Here is a 10610-nt window from a genome sequence, read left to right as displayed (position 1 = left end):
TTCCATATCAAGCACATAAAAGTCAGCAGGAAAAATTAGTTCATCAACTTTCACAAGCACATCTTCCACCACTCCCTTAGGGTGAACATTTGACCTATCAGCTAATTGAATCACTACCCCGGTTTCATGTAAAGGTCCAAGTTCCAAAGATTTGAACAGGGAATATGGAATAACATTAATTGATGCACCCAAATCCAACATAGCTCTATGAAAAGTGGTGTCCCCTATTTTAACTGGAACAGTAAACATACCAGGATCACTGCATTTTTCAGGAAGTTTCTTTTGGAAAACTGCAGAAACATGAGCACTCACTTTCACTTTTTCCTTCCCTCCTAACCTGTGCTTCCTCTTTATAGTACACAGTTCTTTCAAAAATTTAGCAAATCGAGGAACACTTTTTATTAAATTCAAAAGGGGAATGTTTACCTCACACTTGCTGAATGTTTCATAGATGTCTTTGTCTTTCTCATACCTCTTTGTTTCTTTCAAAGCTTCAGGAAAAGGTGGTGTGGGTTCATAAGATGGAAAAGTGGGAGGATTTGCTACAGCTTCATGTTCCACTTCCTTCTCTTCAGCTCCAATCAACTCTTCAGCCCTCTTGGTTGCAAGTGCAGTGAGCCACTCCTCAATGTAATAGCGTTGGCTTGTTGCTTAGTATTCAACTCCGTTTGAGATGGAAGTTTTCCTGAATCTTTAGCTTCAAGTCTGCTCACTGCACTTGAAATTTGGCTCACTTGACTTTCCAAATTCTGAATACTGGATTTGGTTTCTTGCTGGAATTGCACCATGTTTTGCTGCATAGTAGAAACATTAGAAGTTAGTGATCTAATCATTTCGTCAGTTGACATATTACTCGAATTTGAGCTTTGGCCTTGAGGTTTGGCTAATGGTGCCCTATATTGCTGATATTGCTGCTGGCCTTGAGCATTTTGCTGTTGTTGTTGGTTCCCCTGGGAATTCCCATATCTCAAATTTGGATGATCCCTCCATCCTGGATTGTATGTATTTGAATATGGATCATATCTTCTCTGAGGACCTTGCCCTTGGAAACCCATTGCATTGGCCTGCTCATTCTGCTCCTCTTGTAATTGAGGACATGCATCAGTGGGATGTCCCATGGAGGTGCATAAACCACAAGCATTCAGTTGCTGTGGATTCCTTGAGTTCACCATGAACTCACGCATCATAGAAGTCAAATCAGCTACTTGACTCTCTAACTCAGTTGTATTCGAATTTGCTAAATTCACCCGGCGCGTGGGAGTTCTCTGACTAAATTGCCTAGAATTTTCTGCTAGCTCTGCAATCAACCTAGTTGCATCTCCTGGAGTCTTATTCACTAGCCCTCCACCACTTGCTGCATTCACCATCCTCAAGTCATCATCAGTTAGACCTCCATAGAAGTATAGGATGAGGTCTTGATCGGAATACCCATGGTAAGGACAACTAGCACACAATCTCTTAAATCTCTCCCAATACTCATACAAGGATTCATCTTCCTTCTGATCCACATTGCTGATAGCTTTCTTAAGGCTTGCAGAAATAGTGGCTGGGTAGTACTTCTCAAGGAAACACTTCTTTAAATCTGCCCAAGTTGTTATGCTACCTGGGGGAAGATAGTAAAACCAATCCTTTGCTGCATCTTTGAGAGAAAAAGGAAATGCTCTCAACTGAATTTGTTCATCAGTCATCCCAATCGGTTTCATGCTAGTGCAAACCACATGAAATTCTGCCAGATGTTTATTCGGATCTTCGCCTTTCATGCCATGGAATGCCGACAATAGATGAATTAGACCGGATTTGATCTCAACATTAGTACCTTCCTCCAATTGTTGATATGCAATGCACAACGGCTGTTGGTTCAAGTTAGGGGCTGTAAGTTCTCTTAGAGTTCGATTGTCAGCCATCTCCTCTTCTTCTTGAATATTGAAGGAGTACGTTGATTCACTGGGGGTTGTTCTTGCCTCTTTTCGCAACCTGGAAATATTCCTTTCAATTTCTGGATCAAACTGCAAAACTTCTTTGTTAGCAGAACGGGTACTTATTATACCCTAGCGAACAAACAAAGAAAGATAGCTAAGAACAGTCCTAAAATAAATTCTACTAAGATAAACAATTAAAAAGTAACGCCTTAATTCCCCGGCAACGGCGCCATAGTTTTGTGTGCCTTAGTCGTATGCAACCAAAAATATCACAACTAAGCTAACTGCAAATAAACGTAGTTAGGGGAGTCGAGTTCGAATCCACAGGGAAAAAGGGACTAATAACTGCAAACCTAAGTGGAATTACTCTAGGAACGTAGTAATCTAAGTAACAAGGGGGTTTTGACAAGCAATGGTGACAATTAAACTAAATCAGAACAATGAACGTAAATAGTATGCAATCAATGAGAATAACGGTCTTGGTTATGCGAAATCCACAATTGAACATACAAATTGATCATAGAAGCTTCTTCAATCAAACACTATTGAACACCTTGTTGTAGAATTCTAAATTCTAAATTCTCATAAGCTAGTTAGAAATAGCAAAGCGCTCCTTTCTAACCCTTTCTAATGTATAATTTAAGACAAGCGCTCTAAATCATCCACAAGAAGAACATAAACGGAGAAATCAGCAAGGATTGAATAAATTAACACAAGCGGTCTAATTTCTTCAATAATATTATTCCCTCTTTAAGTTATCAATCAAAAGCATGCATTCATAACCCAAAGTTGCTACTTTGGAAAGATTAATTAGATGCAAGCGAATCTAACAATTCTAACCTAGCAATTGATTAAAGCAAATCATGAAATAATTCAAAGGAATAATAAACGTTCAATAGATAATAATAAAGAGAAGAGAAATCTCACAATTTGTAGCCAAAAGCTTCAATCTTTAACCAAGAATCCGGAAGAAACAATAATAAAAATAATAAATAAATACAAAACACGAGCCAAGACAAAGCAAACTGCTGAAAAATAACCAAAACAGGCCCCGAAATCTGGAAGACCCGCTGCCAGCTGCTCGGGACCTCTGGCAGTGGCTAAAGCAGCAAAACACTTCGTCCTCTCTGGCTGACCCGCTGCCAGCGGCTCTGGCCAGCTGCCAGCGGCCCTGGCAGCGGTTCTGCTGTCTTCTTTGCTCTTTCTTCTAGCTTTGCTTCACCTTTACTCAAGCTTTCTCCCTTGCTCTTCCAAGCTCCATCACGCTTCTCAAATCACGAGCTAAGGTCCATACTCTATAATCCTCCTCATTAGTTCCCGAACTCACTCACTAACACCTATAAATCCCGGCTTTTGTACACAGGTGAGATCACTGCCCGATACTCACAAAAGCTATTAAACACTCATGCACAACATCAAAACACACCCTAAAACTCTTCTCTCAACCCTTGATAAGACGGCTTATCATGGGTCCAGAATACACAAAATCGGGTAGATCTTGAGCCAGTGTTTAACTCACCGGGGGAGTTGGATGCGAAGGTGGCATCAATTAAGGAACAAGTACGCAACGAGTTAGTAAGTGAATTCAATGCTTGGGCGAAGTAGATGAACTTACCGACTTTGCCGTTCCTCGCGAGTACCCCAGTCGACTCATGTTCTCAACCAAAAGGACATGGAGAAGGTGATAGACATGGAGTAGATGAGATACGTGGTGAAGATGTGCCACCTGAGGTAAAATCAATTAGGTTATTAAAAGTTTTAAAATACTGAGTTAATTGAGATCTGAGGTGGCATGATTGATGTACTGTTGCAGGTTCCTACTCCTACACATGTGGACTCGAGGGAGCTTGATAATCTAACACCGCATGAATATCCAGAGTTACCGGTGATTTATAACCCTCTACCTTAATGAATTTTGTTATATTATCTATGCTGTTGTAAAAGTCCTATTTAACTATCTTCTTTTTATATATATACTTGTGTAGGAAGACACCCGGTGTGCACTTCTAGCCCCGGGACATGAAAATATATGGCATTCAGTTGGGTGGCGTATGGTAGTGCCCAAGCGACGACGGGTGCTAGGCGGGGCCACGTCATTACTTGGTTTTTGATCAATTTAGTGGTTGCGGGGTTCGAAGACGTCCCACTACCTGTACCGATAGAGGAGGTTGAGATAACAAAGCTTTGGCAAGCTATAGGTAGCTTCGTTGATTAGCCACGTGCATGGGTCAAGTTGATTAATAAGGAGGTAAATTAATTATTTCTCAATTTTTTAAGTGTTAAATAACCGTTAGGCACTCTAAAAATAAAACCGCCAAAATAGCACGACTCCCCGACCCCCATCTCCGAGGCCGAGGCAGCGGCGGCCTCGGCTGGTGCTCCCTACACTACCTCGGGAAGCTCCAGACTCGGCAGCCGCTGCTGGGGCTGCTCCCGCATTGGAATCACGCAGCCCCAGGAGTGGTTGCAGTGGCTGAAGCAGCCTCGGGAGCGGCTGCAATGGCTGAAGCAGCCCCGGCAGCCGCTGCCGCGGCTGCTCAGCCAAGGCAGCAGGCTGCCGGGGCTGATGCAGCCTCGGCAGCAGCCTGTTGAGGCTGCAGTTTGCATAGCTGCCGCCTGCCGGGGCCGTTGTGGCCTCCGCGCGGGCTACTTTTGTTGTTCCAAGAGCTGGGGCGGCTCCCTCGTGTGTTCCGGTTTGGCGGAAGTTGTGTATTTTTTAGAAAAAAAAAATTTGAGCAATTTTTATTTTTTAAAAAAAACTCGGCGAAATGGCTTTTCGCATGCCTATTTTCTTCATTTCTCAACTTATAAACTTATTCATTCTTAAACCATCTCATAATTACATATTTATAAGTGGTTGTCAGTTGAAATTACATAAAAGAAGCTAAGTTCTAAGGTTTTGGGTGTAATTCATAAAAATAAAGCCATTTTGAGCCAAAAAGGCTTCTCATTTGCCTATTTTCTTCATTTTCAAATTATAAACTTATTCATTCTCAAACCATATCATAATTACATATTTATAAGTGATTGTGAATTGAAATTACATAAAAGAAGCAAAGTTCTAAAGTTTTGGGCCCATTTTGTCAAAATAAAGCCATTCTCTTCATTTCTCAACTTATAAACTTATTCTTTCTCAAACTATTTTAGATTTTGCATGGAAGAAAAACTTCAAACAGAAAGAGGGTGGAGAAGCCTAAAAGCATTGATCAACCTAAGAAAAAGCTAAGTGAACAAAGGTCCAAGAGTGAACAAGCGTCGAAGTTGCACTCTTCGAAAGGTTCACCCATGCAACCTACTCCACTAGTTGAAGATATTGTTCTTCAATCGCTCTCTGCTGACATGACCTTTCTTCACAACCATGCTTGTCATTTGGTCGATCCCATGGAAGTTGCACTTCCTAAGGCAGTGTTCCACTATTATGAGGATGTAGTTGCATGGATCAGCAAAGAAGATGTGAAGGAATTTCTACGTGGTGCAAAGCTTAACATTTCCCTCATTCAAACATTCATGAGGTACTTCAATGCCCACATAATCTACAATTTTTTTCAAGTTATTCAAATTTATGGTGATTATCCTACATGTGATTAATTATTCAATGTTCATGCACGCAGAGCACTACATGAGCACTTAACTGAAACTGATGCTCCTTCTAAAGTTGGGTGGTCATTCCCCGAGCAGTTATCCACTACTAGAATAATAGGCAACCCCCATGACGTGTTGTACTATGTTGAGCAAAGTATCATGGAATCAGCGCGTGCGGGAGACAAGTTCATATTCGCCCCATGTTATATAGAGTAAGTCTAACCATGTCAAATTCAATCGATTTGGCCTCATTATATGTTGACTTCTAAATATTAATTTTCTTGTCTATTGTGAACTTATGTAGGGAGAATTGGAGCCTCATGGTGATTTGTAATTCCAATAACACAATATATCACCTTGATTCAGCTCGATCATCGGAGAAGTGGCTCGTGAAGTCTATATTGCAAAAGTAAATATATATAGCTTCCTAGTGATGATTATTGCTAATAATAACTAATTTAGTAGTCTTACGATTAATCAAATTTGAATGTACTTTATTTACTACATTTTTATGAAGAAGCTACATTGTCGTGCTCCAAACGGTCCAACATGGAAGTCACCGTTGGTAATTTACATGATATTTTGATTATCTTCAAATTATATGTTAGTAAATATTTGCTAATTTCCTTTGCATGTTTCAGTGATGTGATTCGTTTGTCATATGCTAGTGCGCACAACAAGAAAATGGACTTGATTGTGCTTTGTATGTGATGAGATTCATGCTTGACATTGTGACTCATTGTACGGACACCCAACAGCTTGATGAGGTAAGTCCTAAAACTTAATAAAATGCTATATTGATGTGATTTCTAGCCTTAGACACCTAATATTACCCAACATTGACATGTTATGAGAAATAAAAAGGTCATTTGACAAGAAAGGTAGAAAATGGGCTGAATAGAAGTCATATGAGCTATATTTAGGCCATTTTGTGTTAATATACTCTTTTAATGTGATTTCTTTCCTTATACACCTATAACTAGATAATATTGACATGTTATGAGATAAATAAAGTTCATTTAATAAGAAATGTAGGAAATGGGCAAAGTAAAGTCATATAGGCCATATTCGGGCCATTTAAAGTAAAAAGCGTCATAAACCGTAATACAATGCTGTTTTGATTCAATTTTTTTAGGGCTTAGACACATAAAACTACCTAACATTGACATGTTATGATAAAGAAATAGTTCATTTGATAAGTAATGTAGGAAATAGGCTACATAAAAGTCATAAAGGCCATATTTGGGCCATTTTGAGTAAAATGCGTTGTTAAACTTATTAAAATGATATATTGATGTGATTTTTAGCCTTATACACCTAATATTACCCAACACTGACATGTTATGAGAATTAAAAAGGTGATTTGAAAAAAAAGGTAGAAAATGGGCTAAATAGAAGTCAAATGGCCATATTTGGGCCATTTTGTGTTAATATGCTCTTTTAATGTGATTTCTTTCCTTATACACCTATAACTAGATAATATTGACATGTTATGAGATAAATAAAGTTCATTTAATAATAAATGTAGGAAATGGGCAAAGTAAAGTCATATAGGCCATATTCGGGCCATTTTGAGTAAAAAGCATCTTAACCATAATAAAATGCTCTTTTGATTCAATTTTAGGGCTTAGCACTAGTTGAAAAAACATTATGGGAAGGGTTCAAAACCCCAAATGGGAAGCAGTTTTGAGCCGCATGGGTTTAGGGGGCTTCCCAATTGCCATGTAAATGGCAAGCGGTTCAGAACCGCTTCCCATTTGGGGGGAATGGCAAGCGGTTTGGCGCCAATACCGCTTTCCATTTGCACTTCAAATAACATTATGTGCAGTGCAAATGGGAAGCGGTTTTGGCGCCAAACCGCTTCCCATTTGTATTTTTTTCTTTTTTTTTTAATTTAATATATATAATAATTAATAATAATAATATTATTAGTGACCTGTTTTGATATGCACATTAATCCAGTTTTTTAAAAATTATTATTATTAATTAATATTAATAATTAATAATAATTAATTAAAAATATTACAAATTTTGGAATAATAATAATAATTCAATAACAATAAAATGCATAATAATAATAACATATATAAAATCATAAATAATGTATAGTACTAATTACAAATAAGTAATATAATGTACATATGGATTTACTACTAAAAATAAAAAAGATATGGTAACTAAATATTAATTGTTCATAAAAAAAAAAAAAAAAAAAACTCAATCTAATTCATTATCTAACTAACACATATATATTATATATTCTACCTAGATGCCATCAAATGTCACAAAAAAGCCCACATGTCGCGAATTTCATCAACTTCTTCCTTTGTCAAAGGGCCTTCCCTTTGAATCTTACAAACCTTTGAAAAGAAAAAAATACCAAACATTAAACATCATTCATATATTACATAAAATTCAAACTAATAATTCCAAAATAATAATATATATATGTTAAATATTTCAAACATCATTCTAACTTGCCCGATTTAGCATTCAACGAACTAAGTTTGGTCTGCTTTTACCAATTTGCCCGTTTTCTACATTTCTTCTAACTTTTTGGACAGTTTTTACCAAAAATCGCCTATTTCACTACTATGTTGCCCGTTTTCTACATTTCTTATCTAATGAGCTATTTATCTATCATAACATGTCAATTACAACTAGTATTAGGTATCTAATGTTTTAAATCATAGCAAATTAGCATTCTTTTAAGTTTTAGGACGGCTTTTACGAAAAATCGCTTATTTGACTTCTAACTTGCCCGATTTCTACATTTCTTATCTAATGAGCAATTTATTTATCATAACATGTCAATTATAACTATTCTTAGGTGTCTAATGTTTGAAATCATAGGAAATTAGCATTCTACTAAGTTTTAGGACGGCTTTTACCCGTAATCGCCTATTTCACTACTACTTTGCCCGTTTTCTACATTTCTTATCTAATGAGATATTTTTCTATCATAACATGTCAATTACAACAAGTCTTAGGTGTCTACTATTTGAAATCATAGCAAATTAGCATTCTACTAAGTTTTAGGACGGCTTTTACCCAAAATCGCCTATTTCACTACTACGTTGACCGATTACTACATTTCTTATCTAATGAGCTATTTCTTTATCATAACATGTCAATTATAACTAGTCTCACGTGTCTAATGTTTGAAATCATAGGAAATTAGCATTCTACTAAGTTTTAGGACGGCTTTTACCCAAAATCGCCTATTTCACTACTACGTTGTCCGTTTTTTACATTTCTTATCTAATGAGCTATTTATCTATCATAACATGTCAATTACAACTAGTATTAGGTGTCTAATGTTTTAAATCATAGAAAATTAGCATTCTTCTAAGTTTTAGGACGACTTTTACCAAAAACCGCTTATTTGACTTCTAACTTGCCCGATTTCTACATTTCTTATCTAATGAGCAATTTCTTTATCATAACATGTCAATTATAACTAGTATTAGGTGTCTAATGTTTGAAATCATAGGAAATTAGCATTCTACTAAGTTTTAGGACGGCTTTTACCCGAAATCGCCTATTTCACTACTACGTTGCCCGTTTTCTACATTTCTTATTCAATGAGCTATTTATCTATCATAACATGTCAATTACAACTATTCTTAGGTGTCTAATGTTTTAAATCATAGCAAAAGATCATTTTACTCAGTTTTAGGACGACAATTACCCAAAATCGCCTATTCCACTACTACTTGCCCATTTTTTACATTTTTTTTCCGTTTGGAATTTTTTTTCACAAACATTGCCCATAATACACTAACTATGCAAGTACGAAAATTGCATGAACGACTCGGTTTCTTGAACGGATGCTGCCTGGGCTGCTGCAGGAGCTGCCTTGGCAGCTTCCTGGTTGCTGTTGCAGCTGCCTGTGCAGCTGCCTGTTGGCTGTTGCAGCTGCATGTGCAGCTCCCTAATGGCTGCTGCAGCTGCCTGTGCAGCTCCTAGGCTGCTGCTGCAGCGGCCTGGCTTTTGCTGCAGCTGCCAGGTGACTGCAGCAGCTGCCTGTGCAGCTGCCTAGGCTGCTGCTACGGCTTCCTGGCAGCTGTTGCAGTTTGGTGGCTGGCTGCTTGCAGATGCCTGGCATAACCCGAGGCTGTTGCCTCGGGTGCTGTGGTTGCCTCGGCTGCTCACTTTCCCAATTTCTACATTTCTTACCTAATGAGAAATTTCTTTCTCATAACATGTCAATTATAACTAGTCTTATGTGTCTAATGTTTGAAATCAATGCAAATAAGCATTCTACTAAGTTTTAGGACAACTTTTACCCGAAATCGCCTATTTCACTACTACGTTGCCTGATTTCTTTATTTCTTATCTAATGAGCTATTTCTTTATCATAACATGTCAATTATAACTAGTTTTAGGTGTGTAATGTTTTAAATCATAGCAAATTAGCATTCTTCTATGTTTTAGGACGGCTTTAACCAAAAATCGCTTATTTGACTTCTGACTTGCCCGATTTCTACATTTCTTATCTAATGAGCAATTTCTTTATCATAACATGTCAATTATAACTAGTCTTAGGTGTCTAATGTTTGAAATCATAGGAAATTAGCATTCTACTAAGTTTTAGGACGACTTTTACCCGAAATCGCCTATTTCACTACTACGTTGCCCGATTTCTTTATTTCTTATCTAATGAGCTATTTATCTATCATAACATGTCAATTACAACAAGTCTTAGGTGTCTAACGTATGAAATCATAGCAAATTATCATTATACTTAGTTTTAGGACGAATTTTACCCAAAATCGAACCGGAAAAAAGTAAAAACAAGTACCTCCTCAATGTGTTGGGCTTCAGTGCACCTATTGACTATGTCATGCATAAACCTCATCACGTAGAGGGCACAGTCAATGCCGTTGTCTTGTTGCGCACACTAAAATGACACAAAGTTATAATAGTCATGCTATGATAAAACTCAAGGCAATTTTATTAAGTAAATCAATATATCAAGGCTTTAGCTTCGCATATTTCCACGTGGGACCTGCAACCGAACGATAATTCAACTTCTTCATAACACTTCAAAAAAATAAAACACAAACGATTCAAGAACATAGCCACTCAATCACTTAGGTGATGATA

The 10610-nt window shown here is 37.4% G+C and overlaps 1 long non-coding RNA gene across 1 annotated transcript; it reads right to left on the bottom strand.

Moving 5' to 3' along the window:
* Positions 1–7696: 7696 nt before the first annotated feature.
* Positions 7697–10390, bottom strand: LOC110699132. The gene is made up of 2 exons (XR_002506856.1): positions 10306–10390; positions 7697–7861 (listed from the first exon to the last, which is right to left on the bottom strand). It is a non-coding gene; the product is annotated as an uncharacterized LOC110699132 (long non-coding RNA).
* Between the last annotated feature and the right edge of the window lie 220 nt (positions 10391–10610).

The sequence above is a fragment of the Chenopodium quinoa genome, unplaced genomic scaffold, assembly GCF_001683475.1.
Source record: "Chenopodium quinoa cultivar QQ74 unplaced genomic scaffold, ASM168347v1, whole genome shotgun sequence".
NCBI lineage: Eukaryota > Viridiplantae > Streptophyta > Magnoliopsida > Caryophyllales > Amaranthaceae > Chenopodium > Chenopodium quinoa.
The sequence above is the reverse complement of the archived record's forward strand: the minus strand, read 5'-3'. Positions and strand labels throughout refer to the sequence as shown.